A 23,000-nucleotide genomic window follows, 5' to 3' on the forward strand; every position below is an offset into this window, starting at 1 on the left:
CATGACAGGGATCACACCCATGGAGCTCTGACCCTGATCTCAAGTGGGTGGTGTCCAACAAAGTCTTCTCCAGAGAAGGGCACACTTTAAAGACACTGCTGACAAATAAAACCTGTACTGATTAAATGATGTCTAGGATGAGAAGTCAAAGGAATGAAGTGTACTCCCTTTCGAAGGAATTAGAAAATGTGTCACGGGAAATAATGCTTGATGCCTTGAAAGCTCATAACAGTAGCACAAGGACTCCACACAACACGTGTGCTTCAACTGCAAATGACTTGTTATTGTTTTTAATGCACACATCCACTTGCATGTACGTGATTGTGTGATGAGCAACAGCATGCATTCTACTATGGGGGTGAAGAAAATACATAAATGCTGGGAAAGCAGACGTCTTGTAGCACAGGTCGTGTCATTTGCCTGTATGCTTCTTCTGGTCACCAAATGCCTGCCATTCAATCTGAAGGACCTTGGTTTCAGTTGTCTGGTTGGCGAGCCAAGCATATGATTCTTTGCTGAAGGGTTTCTCAAGTGTCTTTCAACTGCTGCCTGTTTTCATCCTGTTCCCAGCATAGTTCGAATTATGTCTTCCTGTTCCTGCTTTTCTTTTTTTTCATCTCATGTCGCCCTCTTTATTAATTTCATCTACATTATGATCGGTTCTATCCCTGTTCACTCTCATCTTGAACTCTTCCCTTTTTCTTCTCACTCGCAAATCAAATAATGACATCTATCTTATTCGCTCCCTCCCCTCTTTCTAGATTGTTGTTTGGAACGCACATTCATTCTGTAATAAGACTTCATCTACTCTTGATCTCTTTCTTCGTCTCAAGCCAGTGTGTCTGTCCCACTGAGACTTGATTTACCCCTTTTTAATACCTTTCGTAATCTTTCACTCTGCTGTTAATCATTCTTCTTGCACATCTCACATAGGAGGAAGTGCTACCATTATTTTTTCATTCCGCTTGAAGCTCCTGCCCCTCCGTTCTATTTTTTCTTTTCTTCTTTTGAGGATCACTTCATTTTCTTTTGTAAACCTAACCAACTTTAATTTCTCATGATGTATTGCCCTCTTGGTCCCCTTTTGTCTTTCTGTGGTATCAATGTGTTTCATAGCTCTTCTTCCTCCTTCTGTATACTCTGATTTTTTTAGGGAACTTAAATATTCACCCCGACTCATTCTTCCTGTCCCTTTTTCCCCCATTGGCGACTCCTTTCACCCGTTTCATCTTTCCATCCCTTCTTCTTCTATTTCTGGACCTTTTCTCAATCTAGTTTTCTGACTTACCTCTACCTTCTCCTTTCTCTCCACTGATCATCTGTTTTTGTTGTATTGCTTCTCCCCACCCGTCGCTACCACTTTTATTTTACCTTGCAACCTCTGGTATCGCCTCATTCTTTACTAATATCCATCTCTTGCAGCTGCTCTGACTTCTCTCCCATTCACTGAGACTATTGTGGTGTTCTTTCTTCTTCGCAACCTAGCTAGACACACTCTATCCTCTCTTCTCCTTTCACTCATACGCCTTTCCAACAATGGCTGACACCATGTCCTCAGTCCTTTCGCAATTCTTTGTAGCAACTGGAATGGTGCTGGATGAAACTTCAGTCGTCTTCTGATCTTGTTACTCTCTCTCCTACGAATTCGAGCTGTTTCATGTGAAGCAATTCTACTATCATTCTCTAATTACAACACTCCTTCACCACATCATCGTTGTCTATTCTCTCTTAGTAATTGTTTGGCTCCTAACCTTTCTGCCCCATCCTTGAATTCTTTTCTTTCTGTTCCTGATTGTCCTCTTACTTTACCTCCAAAATTAATGTTGTTCTTCTGCTTCTATTTCGCAGCCTCCTCCTTCTCCTCCTCTGCGTGCATCGGATTCCAACTTCACCCCTCTCTCTGAAACTTATTAGTTCATTGCTTCAGCATGCTAACCCAACAGCTACTCCGTTGGTCCCACTTCACTTGATTATTATTCTCCTGGTTTACCCTTTCTTTTGCTCTTGTCTAGTGTTTCTTCAATTCTTCTTTTTCTATTGCCGCCTCCGCCACTGCCTTTAAACAGGCTACTATTCTTCCTATTTTCAAGAAACCTTCACTTGATCCTTCTCTTGCTTCTAATTATCCTAATTCTGTTACATTTCTGTCTAGGCTTTTTGAGTGTGCTGCTTATATTGTTACTTTGATCTTCATTCTAATTATTTTATTCTTCCTCTGCTTTCGGTTTCTGTCCTGCCCAATCTGCCCATCATCAATCTCCTCCCTTTTAATTGTTCTGGATCTGTCTGCGGCTATTGATATGGTGGAACACTATTATATGTTCTTTTATATGCTATTAATATATCTGGTTCAGCTATTTCCAGGTTTTCTTCTCACCTTTGACCGTTGCTATTCTGTTTTTTGGACTGGTGAATCTTCATGTTCTCTTACTTAGAGTTTTGGAGTACTACAAGGTTTTCTTTTTGGTCCCCTTCTTTCTCGGTTTTACTGGTTCTTTTCTGCTCCATTCTATCTTTCTTTCATTTGCTTTCCACTCTAATTTATTCACGCTGATGATTCACAGATCTTTCTTTCATCTGTAATTCCTCAAAGAGGATGTAGTACAGATGTATACACAAATGTAAACCGCTATACATAACAGCCATAGATTCAGACCTTAATGGGCGCCATGCCATATGCCTTCCCGCAGTCATCTCTTTCACCGTGACACGAGGCACATCACGGTTACCTCCATATACACTTGATTTTAGTAAATTTCTGGTCAGGACAGGTCTCTGCTGAGGGGCTAAGCACACCACAAAAGGACTGCTTAAGCCCCATTTCCACGTATTCAGAACCAGTGCTCCAGTCAAGATTTAAAAGTCTGAGTATTGGGAGGGAAATGATTTTTTAGAGATTAAAAAAAGTCAGTTTTATTCCCAGTGGGAGTATTTCTTTTTTTTTTTTTTTTATTCAGTTAAATTTATCAACATAATCAAAAGAAAACAAGAACATTTATTCAATAAAAACAACAATCATGATAATCCATTAAATCAATTAAAAACCACACGTAGAATTTAAAAAAAGAAAAGTAGTACGTACTAATTAAACATGTGCAGATTCCTTCCCTATTCTATTTCATATATCAATGTTTTGTAAAAATGTAATTGTTGCTTTAACCAATGGGACACTTTATCCACAAAAAATCAGCCCTTGTGTCAAACATTTTAAATTCTCAAAATACTTGTGCAAATATGCTTGTCTTCTTAAAGTCAACTCTGGGCAGGTTGTGATCAAGTGTCTTAATGTCTCTACTCCCTTTGTACAAAACGGACACTATCTTGATTCCATTGAGCCCTTATCTCTTGTACCCATTATTTCCCTTGACAGCCACAAAGTCAACCTCAATTTTAGAAAGCCTCTTCTCATTCTTGGTAATGGAAAACGACTTAAGTATTTTGGTAGAGAATGGAAAGCTCTGCATTCTTGAATATAGATCTGAAAGATCTTGTATCCCTGACATTCATGAATTGTCCTGCACCAATCCGATCTCCATAGTTTCTGCAAGGTCATAGTCGGTCTCCTTGTAAGTATATCAATTGATATGTTCGCCTCATGTAACCAACTCAGGCAATTCTTGCAGACGGAAATCAACCCTCCCGAGCGATCCCTTAATAAAGATCTCCAAACAGGAATCATAGTCACCTTGAGCCATAATAATGTTCCTAAAAAATGAGACTTCCATTTTACCATTGCAGACAAGGAAAGTAGCCCAAACTCATGGCGTATGATCTGCATCGGGAAACCTCAAGGAAGACCCAAAACCCTCTTTCAGAATTGGCCCTCCAATATATTCCTTCTACCCCGTATGTCACAGTTGGAACCACCTTTTGTTTGTAAAAGAGTAATAAAGGCTAGTAAGAATAGCTGCCAAACATTTTATGCAATAAGAGACCTTGAGAGGACGAGGTGGCCATTTTAATTTTTAACTCGTTCTTATATGGGGGGGACTCTGACCAAGAGTCAATAACGGAGATGCCCAAGTATCGTTAATCCTATGCCCTTTCCAAGGGGGTGTTTTCAACCTTCATTCTCATTTTCACTTTCTTATTTTTTTAGGGGTGAGGCGCATTACCTTTGTTTTGTTAGAATTTATTTTCAAAACTTTCTCTTGGCAGTACATTTCCAAACCCTGTAATTTTTGCAACCCCACTGGTGTCTGATCTATCAGGACCAGGTCATCTGCATACAGGAGCAAAACAAAAAGGTGATGGCTGGAAGGTTTTGAATTAATCATAACCACAGGCACAGCTCTGGGCAACCCTCCAGACCATTGTTTTTCCGCCTTCCAAGCCATTACAGAAGGGGAAAGCCCATATGCAAATCAGCCTTGGTCCCACCCCAAAAGTGACAGTCCAGCCCAAACTGCTAGGTCACATCCCTTCTTCGGTAGGCGAAGAACAATGGCCTAGAGGGTTGCCGAGAGCAATGCAGGAGGATAAGATTAATTCTAAACCTTCGGGCATCATCTATCTTTTTGCTCCATCTGCATCCAGGAGCCATTGGACTACATGGCCTCCTATCTTTGGAGGGAATGACTTGGTCTTTTTTGCAATTAGCACCAATATTGGCTAAGTAAAGGTTCAACAAAGAAGGGGCTAAAATGCACCCCTGCTTTAAACCTCTTGCCGTGGGTATCGATTTGGAGAAATGCCCTTGCTGATTTAGCCTCACTTGCATAGAGGATTCAAAATACAAACCCTTGATTAAGCCCAGTAAATGGGTGTGGGTGAGGTACCCCCATCATCCCAATTTGGGCCAGAGATTAGCATGGTCAACCAAATAAAATTCTGATTTAAAATCCATAAATGCTAAAAATATAGGTTGACGCCTTACTGGAGATATTCATCTGGATGAACGGATGGTAATATTCTAGGCATGAGATGATTGACTGGGGGATGGTTTCACCACTTCACATGCAGTTATGTAGTTTGCCAGAGGGCTTCATGATCCACTGTGTTGAAGATTGCAGAGATAGGTTGGTACACTGTTTGACTGCCTTGAAGAAAGCTTTGCTTTCATTGTTGGCTTCTGCTATTGCCTTCTGGTACTACTTTGCTTTCACTTTGGATGATTAGTTGCCTGCAAGCAGTCTGAAGTTCTTTAAGTGGTTAGGTTTTCTCTTGTTTTCAGATTACTCTCTTGTTGATAAAAAGGTCCTGCATTTTTTAGGGGGATGATGGTGTGTCTGATGGTTTGTGGCATCACCCGTTATACCAGCGATGGTGGCTCTATAGCCCCTTCCATCATGAGTCCTATGTCCGGCCCCTTTGCAAATGATGTAACCATGCCGGTGATGATGTGCCTGACTCACCAGCCTTTTTTCCTTTCATGTTTAGAAGACGCTGGCCCTTCTTAAAACTGTCGAGAACACTCCTTTCCCCATGTGTTTTCTTTGCCTGGTTCCTCGCTTTTACTTTGTTTTATGCCTTAGGCCACTGTTTCCTGGCCCTGTTTTTCCTGCTCTTGACATCTCAAATTGTTTGTGGATGCTGCAACTCACCTCTGCTGTGGTTCCTTGATCCATGGCCTGCTTATCTGGGGTCATCTGCTTCTGTTGTCGTCCTGCTGCCTGGACCTAGATTGTCCCCAGCTCACGACTACCTGGATGTTTTGTTTATTTTTTTAGCACAGTTTCCTCCATTGATGGCTGCCTTTCCTGGATACCACCCTTGCCAGGGGGCAATTTTAGTCCCTGCCTCTAGACAGTCTGGCCTCCAGGAGGAATTGGCCTTCCCTAACTTGTCTATCACTCTCACTCCAAAAACACACAGGTAAGGCCGGTTCCTGCGAAATTGTGATACGAAATAGACCAGAGTGACCAGGAACTCATGGCAGCAGTTCAAGCCCTGACTACTGAAGTCCAGGCACTGAAGACAGATGACACAGCCTTACGACAGTATGTACACCGCAAAGAGTTACTTCAGACAGAGAATGCAATACCAGTATAGATCCTTTGACTGATCTCCAAAGAAGTTACAACAGTTCATAGATGCCGGCCCCATCCAATTCACTTTCAAGCCCGTGATGTTTTCTTCTAACCTGATGAAGGTTGAATATATTTAAAAAATGATCAGAAGTGCCTTTTCTTGGGTCACAACCATAGTTGGCGGCCTGGAGCCCTTTCTGGACAATTGAGGCTTTGTCAAAAATCTCAAGGGTTTGTCTGAATGACAGGACTTAATTTATTTTGCTCAGTAAGTCTTTCTTGCTAGTACCCAAGAAAAGTGGGACTTAAGTTACCAAATTCAAACAAGTAGCTACTGAAACCGCAAAGCCTGAAGAAGCCAGGTTTAGGCTTTTTCAAAGCGTTTAATCTGAAGATCCAAACGATGAATTTATCCGGGTTCCTACAAGTGGTGCTTTTGCGGACTTTATAACAATGGTATTACAATTGAATTGTCATTTTGTAAATGCAGAAGTCTGAAAGAAAGAGGTCTAAGAGTCCTCCATATTGCACAATGCAGGCGAAGGCTGAAGGAACTAAAGTTGCAGTGACCGGAACCATGCAAATTTGTGCCACTTGCGAACCACTGTCCGAGGAAGAATGTAGACGATTGCGTCAACAAGGTTCATTCATGTATTGTACATCAAAGGACCATCTAGTCCAGAACTGCCCGACGGCTCCTATGCAGCAATCGGAAAATGCCAATTCCTACTTCTAAAGGGGCCAGAGGACCATTACGGTATTTTGGATTCTGTCATATCCACCATATCCCACACCAAAGGTGCTGAGGCTGGTCTGCTGGTCTTGTGTTGAGTTGTCTTCCCCGATTAGTGGCCGCTGCACTAGTCGACTCCTGAGCAGCCGGTATTTCCCCTCGATTCCAATTGGGCATGCCAGAACAAGATACCCACACAACATAAAGATGTAGTGGTGTCTGTGGTAGGCCCTTACTCTCCTGCCCTATTACGTAGAACATATAACCCTTGGTGATGAGTATTGCAGCTCATACAGAGCAGATATACTTGACTTGATCACTATCAATCATTCTGCCATCTTCTTACGCATCCCTTGATTGAGGGTTCACAACCCTTTCATGAATTGGGCAGCTAGCAGATTGTTTTTAGGGTCCGAAACTTGTGTCCAGTACTGCACTACATTCACGACATCTATACAACGAGCTGACGGACAAATCCCTCCCTGAATGCTTGCCTGTTTCCTGCCAAGTATCACATTTTATTTGTAACACCATGCAAAGAATCATGCCTCCTCACTCACTGGAGGTCTGCGCTTTGAGTTACCTCTTTACGCCTTTCTTTGGCAGGATGCATGCCTTGTCGGAAGTTGAAAGGAAGGCTCTGTGGCAGTTTCTGGATACCAACCTGTGCGATGGGCTCATTGTTCAATCGACATCACCCGGTGGTGCATCCCTTTGTCCCTAAGAAGGGCTCCAAAGTCTAAGCAGGGGTAGTATTCCATAAAGGTCTGAATATGATCATACTGAAGGACAAAAGGGGCCACTTGGATTTATGCAGATCCTATCACTTTATTTGGATCACCAAACAGATTAGTGGAAGACCACATTCAGAACCCCGTACGTGGACAGAATGAATATCTGGCAATACCCTTCAGACTTACTAACGCCCCTGCAATGCTATATGGACCATCTCTTTGCAGACCTTATAGAGCTCTCTATGGATGGCATCTTAATGTTTTCCAAGGACACCAGGAGTCGCACAGCACAGGTAAAAGAAGTTCTGGGAAGACGTCAACCAATCACTTACTAGATAAGGCTGTACTTAAGCTTAACACAGTCTCTGGCTTATCTAGAACGAGAGTGCAGTTCAAACATTAGCATCGGTGCCTTTTTGTGCCCAAGTCTCTCTTGTCTTCCAAAGTCTCTTCTTGCGGAGGGCCTGATGCGACGAACAAAAGAAGTTATTTTCCTCTCTGAATTTCACACATACTCAATTTCTCAGGTGATTAACTATTCACCTCGCATCTCCCTCAGCCGTGCTGAGATACCCTTTAACACAATGCTCGTATGATTTTCATGTATCCAATTTCTTGGGTGATTCACGGTTCACCCCGCACCTTCCTGAGCAGGGCTCAGTTTTAACACAATGTTCAATCCGTCTCCCTCTGCCGGGCTCGGACCAGTTAATTCACTGTAATACAAAATTTTCTTTATCAAAAGCTTTCAATATACCTCCCTTGTTCGGGCTCAGACCAATTTGCTTGGCAATATCAACATCGAAGACTTTCAATTGTGCACAAGATTTAGCTTAACCCGTCGCAGGGCCTCTTTGATGTACAGTTCTTTGCCACTCTCACCTTTCTCAACTCTCAGTTGGCTACCTTACAGAGACTTTCGAATGAGCATGCACGAGTTGCTGGACTGATAGAGTAACTTGAATTCAAAGTTCAATCATTCATCTGTTCAATTTTTACTTGCATTGGTTATCGCATGTTTTTCACACTGTTCGCTTCATCGGTCACCATACAATGTTGGCACTTGCAACCTTGGCTTCAACACAGACCGGTTTGGTCTCGGTCTCCTCAACTCACTGACTGTGTTGATTTCATTCGTGCTGTTTTGTTGAAGGAACCAAGGACAGTGCCACGGTGGCAAGTGATTCTCCCCACCTAGCTTATCGACGCGGGAGGGCCAGGGTTATCTCCGAAAAACAATACAGGATTTTTCAGCCTGGTTTCCTGGTCTTATGCTTTCTATTCTCGAGGGTTCATGAAAATAACAGTTCCTCATGAAAAAGGTCAAGGGCACGTCCCTCCTTGCAAACCCCTTCTGTTTTGCTGTCTTTCTCCTCCTGTTAAACTGCCATTTTGGATTGCTGCTTCCTCGCATGCTTTGCCTTGCTCAGAGTGCGCTCTTGTGCTCTGCCTTTTATCCGTTTGGGGAAGTGTAATGGAAGTTAAGTGTGTGTGCTGGTCAGTAATTGCCTGACCCTGCCTGACTATTATATTGGGACAAGTCAGGTAATACTGCTCTGTTTGTGCGTCTTCCCTCATAACGAGCTGTCCGTGAGAAAGTGTTTGTGTTTTGAAGCATGTGAGACACCTTCTGTTTTCTCAATTCCCTTAAGGTTGAAGGAATTCTCCCATGGCTAGTTCCTACATTGATTATGACCTACAGCACTTCCTTGGATTGACACATATTACCTCAAATATGTACCTCAGTTCTCTTTCATTGTATTACTTTTGACCAATCTTAAGAAAAATACTACAGAAGCAGGTAAGGCCTTTGATAAACTGAACTTCTTTCACTACAGCCCCGATCCTCTGCCAGGCACTCCATCAAACCATATAACGTGGGCACAAATGCATCCAGTTTAGCCCTAGAAGCAGTCCTAAAACGATTATAGGAGGAACAGCAGGAACCTCCAATTGCCTACTACTCTCACAAACCCGATGACCCTAAATGTCACTATTTTGTAATTGAAAACAAACTGTTTGTGCTTAAGTGTGCCTGCAAAGAGTGGCGTACATTTCTGTTGGGTGCCCGGTATCCTGTAGAATTTAAGTCCGATTATTGCAACCTCCAAGTACTATAGCACTTTGAGTGTTTCAACAGTAGATGACATGTTGGACATAGTTTTTTGAATAATAAGATTTCTTTTGCATAATACGATTTCTTCATCACTTACAGCCCAGGTTTGTCTGAGGCCCTTTCCAACAGGTAGAGTGTTGGAAGGAAGCAATTTGTCTATACTATGCAGATGTTTTTGGAGACAGTCAAGGAGGCAAAGTCTAGTCTGTCCTCACCCCCCTGAGGTGCTTTCCGCCTACACCAAGGCCTTTAGTCCTATGAACCCACATTGTACATTCTGTCTGCTATTCTGCAGTGACATGTGCTATTGCTCAGTAATGCTATGCTGGTTTCTGGTCATAAATGGGTGCAAACCACCTTGAACTTGATCCAACACGATTTCTGGTGGCCCCCTTTAAAGGAGGGATATGCAGGACTGCATGCCATGTCCCATCTGTGCCCAGAGCAAGCTACCTCAGAGCTTACCGGTAGGGAAACTGTCAACCGAACTTACTAATAAGTCCTTGGCTTGATGTATCCCTGGATTTCATTGTGGAACTTGCACTGTCACATGGCTACACCAATATTATGGTTACAGTTGTCCGATTCACTTTGTTGTCCCATTTTCCACTTCTGCAAAATTTCCTTCCTGAGGAATTGATGTCTCAAGTATTTCTGAAGGATATCTACCATCTGTGTTCTCTTCGTGACCGTATCATCACAGACAGGGGCTTGCAGTTCATCCCCCATTTCTGGAGTACCCTTTGTAAGACTCTAGGTATACAACTGCTATTGCCATGAGGCTATTGCACCCAGACCAATGGTTTCATGGAGAGTCTCAATCAGACACTAAAGCAATACCTTTGCTGCTTTTCATCGCCTTCAGAAGACCATTGTTATTCACAACTGTGACAAATCGTGGGAATTTGTTCCTTCTCCCCCTTTGAGGCTCGGGAGGTGACCCCACTCCGCAAGACCTTCCTTAAGGGTCAGGGCAAATGAGTCCTCACTGGGAGAGACTCCCTCTTTGGGGACAAGGACTCCCGTTCCTCTAAGGAACTCCCTAACCCCTCTCCTATGATGGCATACATGGGACTGCCTCAAATGCTTAACAGCAATAAGAACCAAAACTGGTCTGAAGACAATGTTAACATGCACCACGAGTATCCGAGAAAAGAAGCTGTTACTTTAAGGACAAACCTCGACTTCACTGTGACAAGGATGTTTGAGGAGGACACTTTGAGATGAAGGAGCGTGATAGAATCATACAGTAGCAGGGGAGGCCTCGTGGTAGCTTAACTCAAGCAGCAGGTGGAGCCTGCGAAATTCAGAATGACTGAACTAGAGAAGCAGATTCCGGGTAGAGGGCATACTGAATCGTCGAGAAACCAAGGGTCTAAATATGTCATGGCCATGGGCCCGGAACCCCAGACCCTGCAACATCAGGGCATGAGAGCAAGGGGTAACACAACCTTTAATTGTCCCTTGGGGACAATGCAACATGGAGGGCCCAGCTGGACTCAGCCCTGGCGCCTTTGGCGCAACGCTCATAAATAAATGTGCACTAGCACATTCTTATTTGGTGCAAGTACTTTGTTTCCCCTGCAGGGGGCCCCATGTGCATTCGGTCGGGCGTGGCTGCTGGGGAGAGTCAGACTGCACGTGTAAGCCTCCTTTAGGAATGGCAGGGTGGGGCTGATGAGTCAGGACTATGGGCGTGGCCAGTGCTAGGCTATATAAGCCTGCTCAATCCTCATGCACACGCTTTGCGTTATTCTGCTATTGCAGCGTAACGCTCACTGCTGCCTAAGCGCATCTTACCTGTTTTCAGCTACTCGCCAGAGCACATCTTAACTTGTTTCCAGCTACCAGCCGCAGCACTTACCTAGGAATCTGCTTCCTTTGGCACGCATCATCGTGGACTCTGACATTCATCTTCCATCTCCAGACCTCCGGAAAGCAGCGCTCCAGCCCGACGTTGTGACAGACGGTGCCTGCAAGAGAAAAAGGTAAAGACAAGGTTAGAATTCGCTGAAACATTACGTTTCAGGTCGCGCTTAGACAAATCCTCACGCTTAACCTTAAACCAACACTCATCTGCTGTCGGAGCATCGTGGACTCCATTATCTTCCCATTTGGCCTCGCTTCATGCACCGCAACTACTGCTGGGCCGCATGTCATTTCTTTTGAGAAAGCAGAGGAAAGACATCATTAAAAGGACACAGAAAATAATCAAGAATCAACATTACAATATTTTAAAAGCCATAAGACACTTACCTTCAGGAATGGTTCAGCCACAGCCGGTCTAGGCTGCCACACACATGGGCCAGTGTAGGAACTCAGTCCATCAAAAGCACCCCTGCAGTGAGAAGCAGGACAGAGAGGTCCCCATCAATCAACAGGAGCAGTGTCCACAACCAGCTTAGTCCACAGCACACGAGCAGGGGAAGAAGCCTGCCAAGGGGAATTCACTTCCAGGGAGGGCTGCAACCGTGCCCCAACGTCCCTGTGAGCGTAACAAAAAATCTGAAACCAGTTGGTGGTGTGACCATGAGTAGTTTGTGGTGGTCAAGGAGTCCAACCAACTACACTGACACCAACCTGTAGAGATATCCGCAAAAGCACTGGTTAGCCGGAGGGCTGCTGGACTGTAGCACATAAGGGAAGCAAGAAACGCCAACAGAAAAGACAACCAAGAAAGAGAAGCCAAGCCCAGCAGGAAAGAAGGTCTTGAGCGACTGCAAGCCCCAGAGACAATCCACCATGAAGAGAGAGTTAACTGGCAGAGTGGGAGGACTGGGAAGCCAAAAGGGAACCGATAAACAGGTGGAGAAACTCATCCCAGTGAAATCGGAACTGTAGCAAAATGAGGGGGAATGTTGTGCGCAAACCTGAGAGAGAGAATATTAATCAGTGGAAAAGACTACCCGGGGAAGAGCGGACAAGATCTGTATGAGATCTTTTGGGTTATATTTAGTATCTTGTGTTTTTTTCTGATGTTTTCGTTGTGATGGTATTTACTTAGCTCTTGGCAATATGTTGTGGTAAACCGATTTGGGTATTTTAATAGTGGTGATACTAATTTCAGAACACTGCCGAATTATTTCACCAGGGTCACCAACTGTAAACAAATACTGGACTTAGTAAACTCTGAATAATTAGTTCATGCTCTTCTGTGATATCTTATCTACAATATCACTCTTATGGCCTTTTCGCTGTGTTTCAAAATACGTTAAACATACAAATGAAATACAAAACATTCATTCAGCCTCTAAGAATAAAACAATTTACAGCGACTAACTTTGCTTTGAGATTTTTCTTACTGCGCGTTTTACATTTCTATGCATGCCAACTCAATGAGACTGAATGCAGAATAAATACACTGACACTAAATTACCTTTTCAAATTATTATTCTTTATCAACAACTAGAACTATGCAAGTTACGCAGAATGACATATGCTCCCATGCTGTAAATTCAAACATAAACAAGGTTTTATCTGTGAAGGTGCAGAGCTGTGCATGTTGTCGACCTGGACTTCGCCACAAAGCTTGCAGAGTCTGAGTTACTGTGGATCGCAGCTAAACTTGGAGAAATATAATCTGGTTTACATGCACATTTAAATCCTTATTATTAATGCAGCACCTAAAAATGAACTGAATTACTTAATCTACATAAATAGTTTCAAACATCCACTTTAGCCCCTGACAACAGCATAATTACCTAGGTTGAGCTGGCGATATTGCCTGACTCAGCTTGGCAGTCACCCACGAAATATTTCTCCAGCTTTTATGCTGCGCGCTCAGGGTCAATCACAGATAAGGTTGCTCGAGACTACCGCTCTTCTAAGGAATGCCAACCCAGGAGACGGGCAGCCCACAAGACAGCCTACTTGGAAGGAAATGAGAGACTCAGCCTGCCCAGGATGCAAACTCTCGCCCAGTTTTTCTGCTTCCTTTGCCATCGAGTGGTTGAATGAACCAGCCCTCTCTGCCTCAATCCTTTTTCTCAAACCTATGTGTCACTCGAAAAGCACCTCCCCTTGACAACTCATCCCATTAAAATAGGACATGATGTTCTTTGTGCCTTTGCTCAACATACAAACTGCATCACTGAAGAGAAAATGTTACATCTCTCCGGCACTTCCTGCCCTGAGACAATGCCATGTCTTTAGCAGAACCAAACTTACATCCCACACTTTACAACGCAGTGTAGCTTGGAGCCTGCACGTTTAAAATGTATTTTTCTTTTCCATTTTCAGAGCATCATGCATGACCATCAACCTGCATCCAGTTCATATAATGGACTGATTTGCACTATTTGTTGTTATGGGAATTATATGTTAACTGGGTAGGGTAAATTAATGTTTCATTTTTTTCAGTGCAACTCAGCCCATTAAAATAGCTTTGTGGAGCAAAGTGATTATTCTCTAGCATGTGTTCTGTGCATTGGCATCTATTTAGATTCAACCTGAGTCTCATACACTTGTGTCACATGTAGGAGTCTCACACCCTTGGCCCTAGTTAAAATTCAAACCTTCGCTAAAACGTGAATGGTGAAATGCGGCGTCTACATTCCTACAGACCGCAACCGCAAAGGGGATTAATTGCAGAGTAGTGGAAACAAGAGAATCTGAAATACGAATAAGAGCAGTGGATAAACGGATGACCAAGAAAGGGACATAACAATCCTGGAGGGATAACAAAGCCAAGAGAATATATCATTTAAGGTCGTACATGGCCAAATAAAATGTGGATGTAAGGATCAAGAAAACTTTATGAAAGAGCCCCATGAAAAGAATCCCTCAAGATAAGGGAACTGCCAAATACATTATTCAAGAATTGCAGGTCCAGGTACAGAAGGTGGCTAGACAGTATTTGAAAATAAGATATTTAAAGAACTCTAAAGCAAAGCAAAACCCTGCTTCACCAGGAAAAGGGAGGCCCCCCCTGGCTTCAGTTTGTTTTGAATAGTGGTAGGGTCAGATAGGGTTTGTTTTTGGACAGTTGATTTGGACATTTCTGGGCGACTGGGGTATTCCCTACCTATATAATTAACTATAGTGCTTGTCAGAATTATAGGGAGAGATGGGCCTTCTTATTATTTAATACATCATTGCTGTAAATGCATTCAAAGTGTCCGCATGCAACTTCTGACTCGTCACACTCCTCAAATGGTTGAATTTTCATACAACAGTGTCCGCCCTTCCATCAAGACCACCCTGTTTTTTTTTTTTTTACACCTATGCAGAACATCCGCAGATCTTACCTGCATCTTCCCTTCTAGTGACAATGATCCCGATTTCAGATCAACATGTCACCACACTCCAAAAAGACTACACAAAGGCCTCAGAATTCCCAGAGGAGACTGGGTCAGAAAATCAAATCTACGGCAGACCTTTGCAGACCTAAGAGCCCAGCTACAAAATAGAAGATAGAATTTGGCTGGCATCAAAATTTCTTCCCAAGTATCTAACCCTGACCAGACGCGCATCCAAGTACTTTGGACCCTTCAAGATCCTAGAGAATAACAATGCAGTCATGTTTTCACGTTTAAAGTGGCATTGCCCAGGTGATGGAAAATCGATGCTGTCTTCAATGCTTCCCTACTGAAGAGATTCATAGAGAGCTGATTTTCTGGACAGGACAAGTCTCTCCTCCCCTAATCTGGACATATGGGACTTCCGAATATGAGATACAGGATATTTGTGATTCTAGTTATCACCATGCAGATTGATTCTGATAGAATGTGAACTCTGTAACCCCGCTCTCCCTGCTGGACTCTTCCCTGCCTCCTTTAAATCCAGACATTTCCAGACGCTGTCCCTGCTACAGCCCGTGCTGACTTTTGCAGTGTTCCAGGGTGCTCTTCACGGACTGCATCCATGCAGTCGAGCCTGGCCGAATGCCTTACCAGATGCCATCGTTTGAATCCACAACGCTGAGCACTATTAGCACCACCAGGCCCGCCTGAAACAGAGCACCACTCGATCCTGGGCCTCATCACTATAACGTTCGAATCCGCACCCAATGGCCCTCATGCGCCACCAATTCATGCCCCAAGCGGCCAGTTCTTCCCATACGGACTAATAATGAAACCTCCCCGGTTCATCCATCTATTCTCAAAGCATTCACAGTGAGTTCTCTGACTCTCTTGGGCCCAGAAGAAGGCGTTTACTTATTCTGCTGAAACGTCTGCAACGTACAGACCCAGAGCTTGTATGGACTGTTCATTTCGCTGCACCTATACCCCTAACATCCTACCTAGACCATAAATGAGGTCAGAAACCAGCCGGGCACTTGAGACCTATGCCTAATGTCTCCTCTTACTGTATTTCTGCCTTCATGGCTTGATACATTGGCACGTTTTATTGAACAGCAAACTTAATGTTGAAATTACAAATGCTTTATGTTCTGCTGTAATCACTTAACATTGTCACTAGAAAACATATTTTTGAAATTACAAATGGTTCATGTTTTGTTGTAATCACTAACATTTTCACTAGAAAATATATTCTGTATTATAACTGTGTTGAAAACTTTACATGTGACTAAGAAATGTGTTTTTCACCCACAAGGTGGTTGTTTCTGACAATGAATGCCCCAACTATATGGGCACCTAAAAGGGTCTAAAAACCAGCTTGCACCTAAATCAGTGATGCAATTCTTTCAAACTACAGAGGGAAGGACAACCCCCTAGTCACAGTCCTTTAAATCTGCAACTGTCTTGCCCCTATTGAAGAAACCCTTTGCTTACCCAAACATCCCAGAAAGCTATTGCCCTGTTTCTCTCCGTCCCCATTGTGAGAAACCTGAAGTTGTCTCTCTAGCTAGTCCCTGGGGAACTTTCACCCAGGTGGCCACGACACGGCCATCGTTTTTGCATCCAGTTCCTGTGGGCAGACCAGTGCGGTAGGATCACCTGGATGAGGGCTGTTTGGGGAGAGCGAGTGGGACACCGGATGGTGAGACGCAGTATCCCCTTAACTGTAACACCTTGTCCCCATTCTACCAGGTAGGATACTTAAAAAACTCAACTTCCCCTTTCCCGACATGAACGCTTTCTCATGGACAGCTCACCATGAGCGAAAACGGACTAACACCAGAGCCATATACCTGACATGTCCCAATACAATGGTTAGGCAAGGTCAGGCAATTACTGATCATTACACACACTGGACTTCCGTCACACTTCCCCCCACAAGCATAAAAGGCGGGGCACAAAAGCACAATCTGAGTAAGGCAAAGCACACGAGGAAGCAGCGGTTCCCAGATGGCAGTTTCATACAATGAGAAAGACGGCAGGACCTGAGAGGGTTGCAAGGAGGGAAGTGCACTTGACCTTTTTAGACTGTTGCTTTCGTGTACCTTGGAAAATAGGAAACTTAAGACTGAGAACTAAAGCTAAAGCAACCAGCAAGGTGTGTTGGAGGTACCCAGGCCTCTCCCACATCGATAACTAAGGCAGGGAGGAAGGGATGCCGCTTTTGTACTGTCCTTGGCTCCTACAGCAAAGCAGCGCCAGTAAAGACTGCACAGCCGGTGGGTTGGAGAGACTGAAACACCAGCCTGTGTTACAACCAAGGTTGCAAGCAGAAGATATCGTTGTGTAGGACAAACATCAGAATTGTATGTACTGCCTGCACCCGGACCCCAACGAGGATGGGTGTGAGATATGCCTGGGTTTCTTGAAGAAGACGAAGAAAGACTGGTATAGCAGGCTGGCGGCATGGCTCATGTCCAGCAAGGCCTCTGAGCAGGGTCATGCCTCACCCAAGACCGGATATTCCGAGGAGCGGTTTCCTTCCGGGAGTAGGTCGAAGTCTTTTGAGGACACCCCATCTGTGGGGCTCTAAGATGAGGCCAAGAACCTCAAGGCTGATTCTGCCGGGTTTGCCGCTGATGCAGGTCCCACCTCGGATAGACCGTGATCAGTCAGTATCCGCTTCATTAGCCAACCTGCAATAGAGTTCCTCCTCAAAAAGGAAGCCATTCACCCTGGCCAAATCGGAGAAACGGAGGCCGGAGGAAGAGAAGGCGGCCTTGCAGCAGGCTCATCAGGCGCAGCTGAAGGCTATCGTTGATATCCTCTGCAGTGACCGCTACGGCGGGTGGTACTGACCCGATGAGGGTGGTCCCTACAGCGCAGAGACTATCTCTGCCTCCCAGGCGCAACACGGCTGCCGAGGCAGCAGCAAAGACTGCGGGCACCTCTGGGGGTTGGGGAGGAACCACCGGCTCAGGTCCTGGTACACGGCCCTCAGAAGTGGAAAAGGGGGTTGTGGGGCCGATGCCCTAAAACAGCCCTACGTTCAGCCAATGGACATCTGATCCACGGACGACGACGATGATGACGACGACCAAGCGTCCGTCTATACAGTCCACGAGGAAGATGGCAGTGCAGGGCCTAGCACTCCATTTCCTCCTCAGCCGAAGGACACATCCATGGACATTCTGTTTTCTCTCCACACCCTAGTGACAGAGATCCAGCAGGGTTTGCCCCGAGCACCAGCACCTGTGGTGCCGCAGGCCACGGAAACCAACGAAGATGAGGATTTTGTCCTGCAAGACGATGAATCACTGCACCAGGATGCCCCTCATAGAGGCTCTCCACCAAATGAGGTGGGATCTTTCCACTTGATCTATTTGACGGTGTGGATCTCCTGGGTGTCACCTACACACATTATGAAGGTGACACCCAGGTCCTCATCCCTATATCTAGCAACTATGACAGCGACACTTAACTTTGACCAAAATATACCTGCTCATTTAGGCAGGATGGTCACACATGGCCTCTGCCTCAATGATGAGACTGAAATACTATTAACTGTCTCCAAAGCCAAACTCGACATCCTTTAATTCTTATCATTGATTGCATTAACATCCCGGTCTCCAAAAATGTCAAGACACTAGGCATAGTTCTTGACTCCTCCCTAACTGACAAAACAAGTAAACGCCCTAACCCGCAGCTACAACCTACACTTGTAAATTATTAAACACCTGCAGACCCTTCCTCTCCCCTACTAGTTGCTCCACCTTAGCCAGGTTGATCCTATCCAAACTGGATTATTGCAACGCACTCTACTTAGGAACTAGCAAGGGTAATGTAAATAAACTTCAGATCTTACGAAATAATGCCCTTCGAGCAGCCTTCAACATTTCCAGATCTCAAAACATGACTGAAACGAGACACAACTCCCGCTGGCTACCCATCAAAGACTGAATCTCCTTCAAAACACTGACACTCGCGCACACATGCTTGTCTAATTCAGCACCTAAATACATGCCTGTAAATTCACCAAAAATCAATCGGTCCGACCTACCAGATCTGGTCAACTACACTCCCTCTGAGTCCCGAGATATAACCTACTGAAATCAGGAGGCAGTAGCTTCCCGGTTCTAGCTTCCAAACTTTGGAATTCCATACCTTTAGCACTAAGAGCAGAACCTTCCTTCACCCTTTTCAGGGAAAGGACCAAAAACTGTTTCTCCTCTCTAGAAACTGTGTAATCCATAATGTTTTTTTTAACCTTTGTACATAATGTAAATTCAATGCATTATGTCTGAGTATTTGTCTTGGCAACATGCTGTAACCAGCCTAGGCTTGTACTCCTTTTCCTGTTACCTTTTCTTGCAAATCCTGCCTACTGTACCCCATTATGTAACCATGTACCTATGTAACAGAAACAGTGCGCCCAGATACCCCAGGGTTCGGTGTGCTCTACAAATAAACAAACACGCAAATGAGCTGCCAGCGGACTGCCGGGCGTTCCTCGCCAAAGCCAGGGCGTTGTCGACTCTGAAGTGCTACGGCCATAAGTGGAAGCATTTTGCTACGTGGTGCCGATCGCAGAAGATTACCCCTCTGAGGGTCACGGCCCCACAGATACTTCCATACTTGCTTTCCTTGGCAAAAGGTGTGCTGGCTCACGCATCCATCAAGTTACACCTGGCGGCCGTTTTGCGCTACACCAGATCCCTGGGAAGATCCACGCTGTGGTCCCATAGACTCATTAAGGAGTTTCTCAAGTTTTTTTTTTTAATCTTTCCCTCTCCATTAAAGGCACCTGCCCCTGCATGGGAACTCAACTTGGTCCCAACAAAACTCAGGGGGAACCTTTCGAACCTATCCACCAAGTCCCACTCTTCTTGTGGAAGACTGCATTCCTTGTGGCAATCAGCTCAGTCAGGCGAGTGGGTGAGATCCAGGCCTTATCCTACAAGGAGCCGTATCTGACTTTCCACGAATCAAGGGTGGTACTGCGCATGCACCCCACTCTCATGCCAAACGTTCCGTCGGAATTCCACCTCAACAAGCCTTTGGTGTTGACTGTTTTCTTCCCGAACCCTTCGTCGCCGGTGGAGAGCACCTTGTATTCACTGGACGGTGCTCATGCCTTGAAGTTCTACTTGGCACAGAGGTTTCTTAAGACTTCAATTTTTTGTTAACTTTGGACCTGTGAATCGGGGGAAGGCCTTGTCCATCTCAAGATGGCTTTCCGGCTGCATCGTGTACTGTCATCGGCTGGCTAACCGGCCTCTGCCAGGCTGTCCGAGAACCCACTCCACCAGAGTGATCAATGTGATGACAGCATTCCTATCTGGTGTGCCCCTGCACAACATCTGCAGGGCTGCGACGTGAATGTCCATGCATACCTTCACAAAGTTTTACTGCATCGACAGGGATTCCAAGGAGGAGTCAAGAGTCAGCCAGGCAGTGCTCCAAAACCTGTTTGCTTGAGGCGAATCTGTTCCAGGGGGTAAATGTTAATTGCTTCTGTTGAGCCTTGCCACCTCCCCTGGTTGTGTAATGTGGTACTGTTTGAATTCATTATTCAGGAGCATGTGAATCCATGCCAGACCTCATGCTGGAAATGGTTGAAGTTACTTGGCCGTAACTATTGTTCTCCAGCATGGGTCTGGCATGGATTCACATGCGAACCCTCCCTCCGGCCCCTCTGCGTCTCTTCTTGGTTATACTGCCACTTTACGTGCTTACCAAATCGGAAGATGGCTGCCAGAGGCAGGGCTTAGGGAGAGGACTGTCATTGGATGGGGCGGTATGACCCAGAGGACAGTGATTGGCTTAGAGGAGAAAGACAGTTTTAAAGTGAAACTTCTTTTTCTTTTACCGAGGATTCCCAGCCTGACGACAAGGAATATTCTTGAGCATGTGAATCAATGCCAGATCCATGCTGGCGAACAATAGTTGCAAGTAAGTAACTTAAATCTTATGAAAATTGTCATATTATCATAGACTTTTGATTCTACTGAATTAAGTCGCCCGTTTCTCAACAGTTCTTCATTGCCTCCTCAGAGTCCCTAAGAACTTGTGTTAATGGTGTTTATTGTTCACCTTTAAATTTGAACTGACTGATCCAAAGAATAAACAGTTATCTGTCAAAGGGTCTCATTGTTTCTTAAATTCCTGTGTCCTCCTACCCTTCTCAACTTGGACTAAAGAAAATCACCCATCACCCTCTGTTCTTACAAAACTATGTTCCAATCGCCACCAGAACGGAAAATGTTGACCTGGATTTGCATATTCATTAAAAGCTTAGCTGTAGTTAGTCTTCAATTCATAATTCATATTCGTTGTATTAAATACTCTGGTTCCTGGCCTAACTCCCAAAGGCACATCAGATATACATGGTCAGTACTATTCCTAATTACCCACTCCAGTAACTTGTACCCTCACAGGAAAACCCCCATTTCACAATCGCAATCGATGCCCATTTTGGATAGTGCGATATTAGGAAATCATTTTGACTTCCACCTGCCGAAGAATCTTCTCTCCTTCTCTCACATCTTATGTGTTTCAGTCCCACAAATCGGATGTCCATTTTATTCCTAGCCATTTCTGCCAGGATTTAGGAGGGATCACCCCAGAGAGGTCTGAGTTAAGGGGGATGCCCTAATAAGTAAAACCAAGTACTTCTATTCTAGCACTTGTTCTAATCGAATGCCTCCCAAACTCCATGAATAAGCCACACCTCCTTACACGCTTTTACCAATTGTCATTTTGGTTGTTTTTGTTAAATTAACGCAAAGACCATTTTGCGCAACATATTGTTGTAAGACAGCTAACTAATTCTGTAGTCCTTTCCAATAGAACAGTGCCACCCACATAAGTAAGACAAATGATGTTCTTGCTACCAAACTGTGGAGGAAATTATGGGCAGTCTTCAAAGTAGTAGCTAAATCTGCTATGTATAGATTAAATATGAGGGGAGCGAGAACACGCCCCTGTTTAAGCCCAGTGTTAGTAGAAAAAGACTTATAGACAGGGTGCCCTCCTGAGACTGCCTCACCTTGACAAATGTATCACTATACATAAATGTGTCATAAATGAGTGTACAAAGTACCCAGATTGAATGTGATGTGCAACAGCCCTTTCTAAAGCTGGTCTGGTGTATGTTTAAGAGATTATTAGCAACAGGCCAAGATGTTAACATTTCCAGTAGGAGATTTGAAAGATTTTGTGCTGCAGTCAAGCATAGCCAAAAGCCTGTAGTTTCCCTTCTCCAGGCGCGATTCCCTCTTGTGGACAGCATTTAAGATGGAATGTTGCCAGGACAAAGGAATTACGCCAACCTCACAAATAAGGAGATAAAATCTGCCCACAACAGAGGGTCGTGCTTAATGACTGCGTTGGACAAACTGAGATGCTTCAATCTTTGTCCTAATACTGGCCAAATTGGCTTCCATCACGTGTCCAAACAGAATTCCCGGCTATGGATGTCAAAACTACTTCGACTGGCTTGTGTCTTCCCACGTAGTCCTCATCTTAGATATCTTGTCTCCCAGCTTTGCTGCTTCGGAATTTTTTTTCACCATAGGGCTCTGTGTTCGAGGCTGCAGAATCGTAGTCCCTCGAGGACCGCCGACGAGCGTTGATGTCATCCGCTGTGTAAAGGGCTCTAGTCAATTTGGGGCTCCAAGTTGGCACTATAAAAGGATATCTGGCAGCGCTATCTATCTTTAAGCGTTCCTCGGAAGAGGTGTCCTATTTTAAAATGCCTTTAGTCATTCAATTCTTGAAAGGGCTAACAAATGTGTACCCTCCGACACCTTTTGAGGTTCCCATCTGGGATTTGAATTTAGTGTTAACATTTCTCATGTGTGCCCCTTTCGAACCTTTACATTCTTGCCAATTAAGACTTCTCACTCTTAAAACAATTTTGTTGGTGTGTATAGCATCGGCCCACAGGGTAAGTGAGTTTCAGGCACTTTCTTGTAAGCCTCCTCACACCATTTTCCATAGAGACAGTTATTCTAAAAGTCAAACCATCTTTCTTGTCTAAAGTAATCTCTGATTTCGAGGGGATTGGGTCCTCTGACGTATTCCATATTTATGACAGTAATCACCACAGCTGTGCTGCTTCGGAAAATCTTTCTGCGTCGATGACGTCAATACGCTGTCCTTGAGGGCCTCTGTCGAGCTGACATCACCGGATGTTATAAGTAGGAC

At 44.5% G+C, this 23,000-nt stretch overlaps 1 protein-coding gene across 5 annotated transcripts in view; it reads left to right on the top strand.

The window, feature by feature from the left end:
• The window catches only part of ARHGEF18 (Rho/Rac guanine nucleotide exchange factor 18), a 1,645,252-nt gene that overhangs the window by 592,968 nt on the left and 1,029,284 nt on the right, over nt 1-23,000 (top strand). The gene's annotated exons all lie outside the window — the stretch shown is intronic.

The sequence above is a fragment of the Ambystoma mexicanum genome, chromosome 1p (genome assembly GCF_040938575.1).
Source record: "Ambystoma mexicanum isolate Mex_15411 chromosome 1p, UKY_AmexF1_1, whole genome shotgun sequence".
Classification (NCBI taxonomy): domain Eukaryota; kingdom Metazoa; phylum Chordata; class Amphibia; order Caudata; family Ambystomatidae; genus Ambystoma; species Ambystoma mexicanum.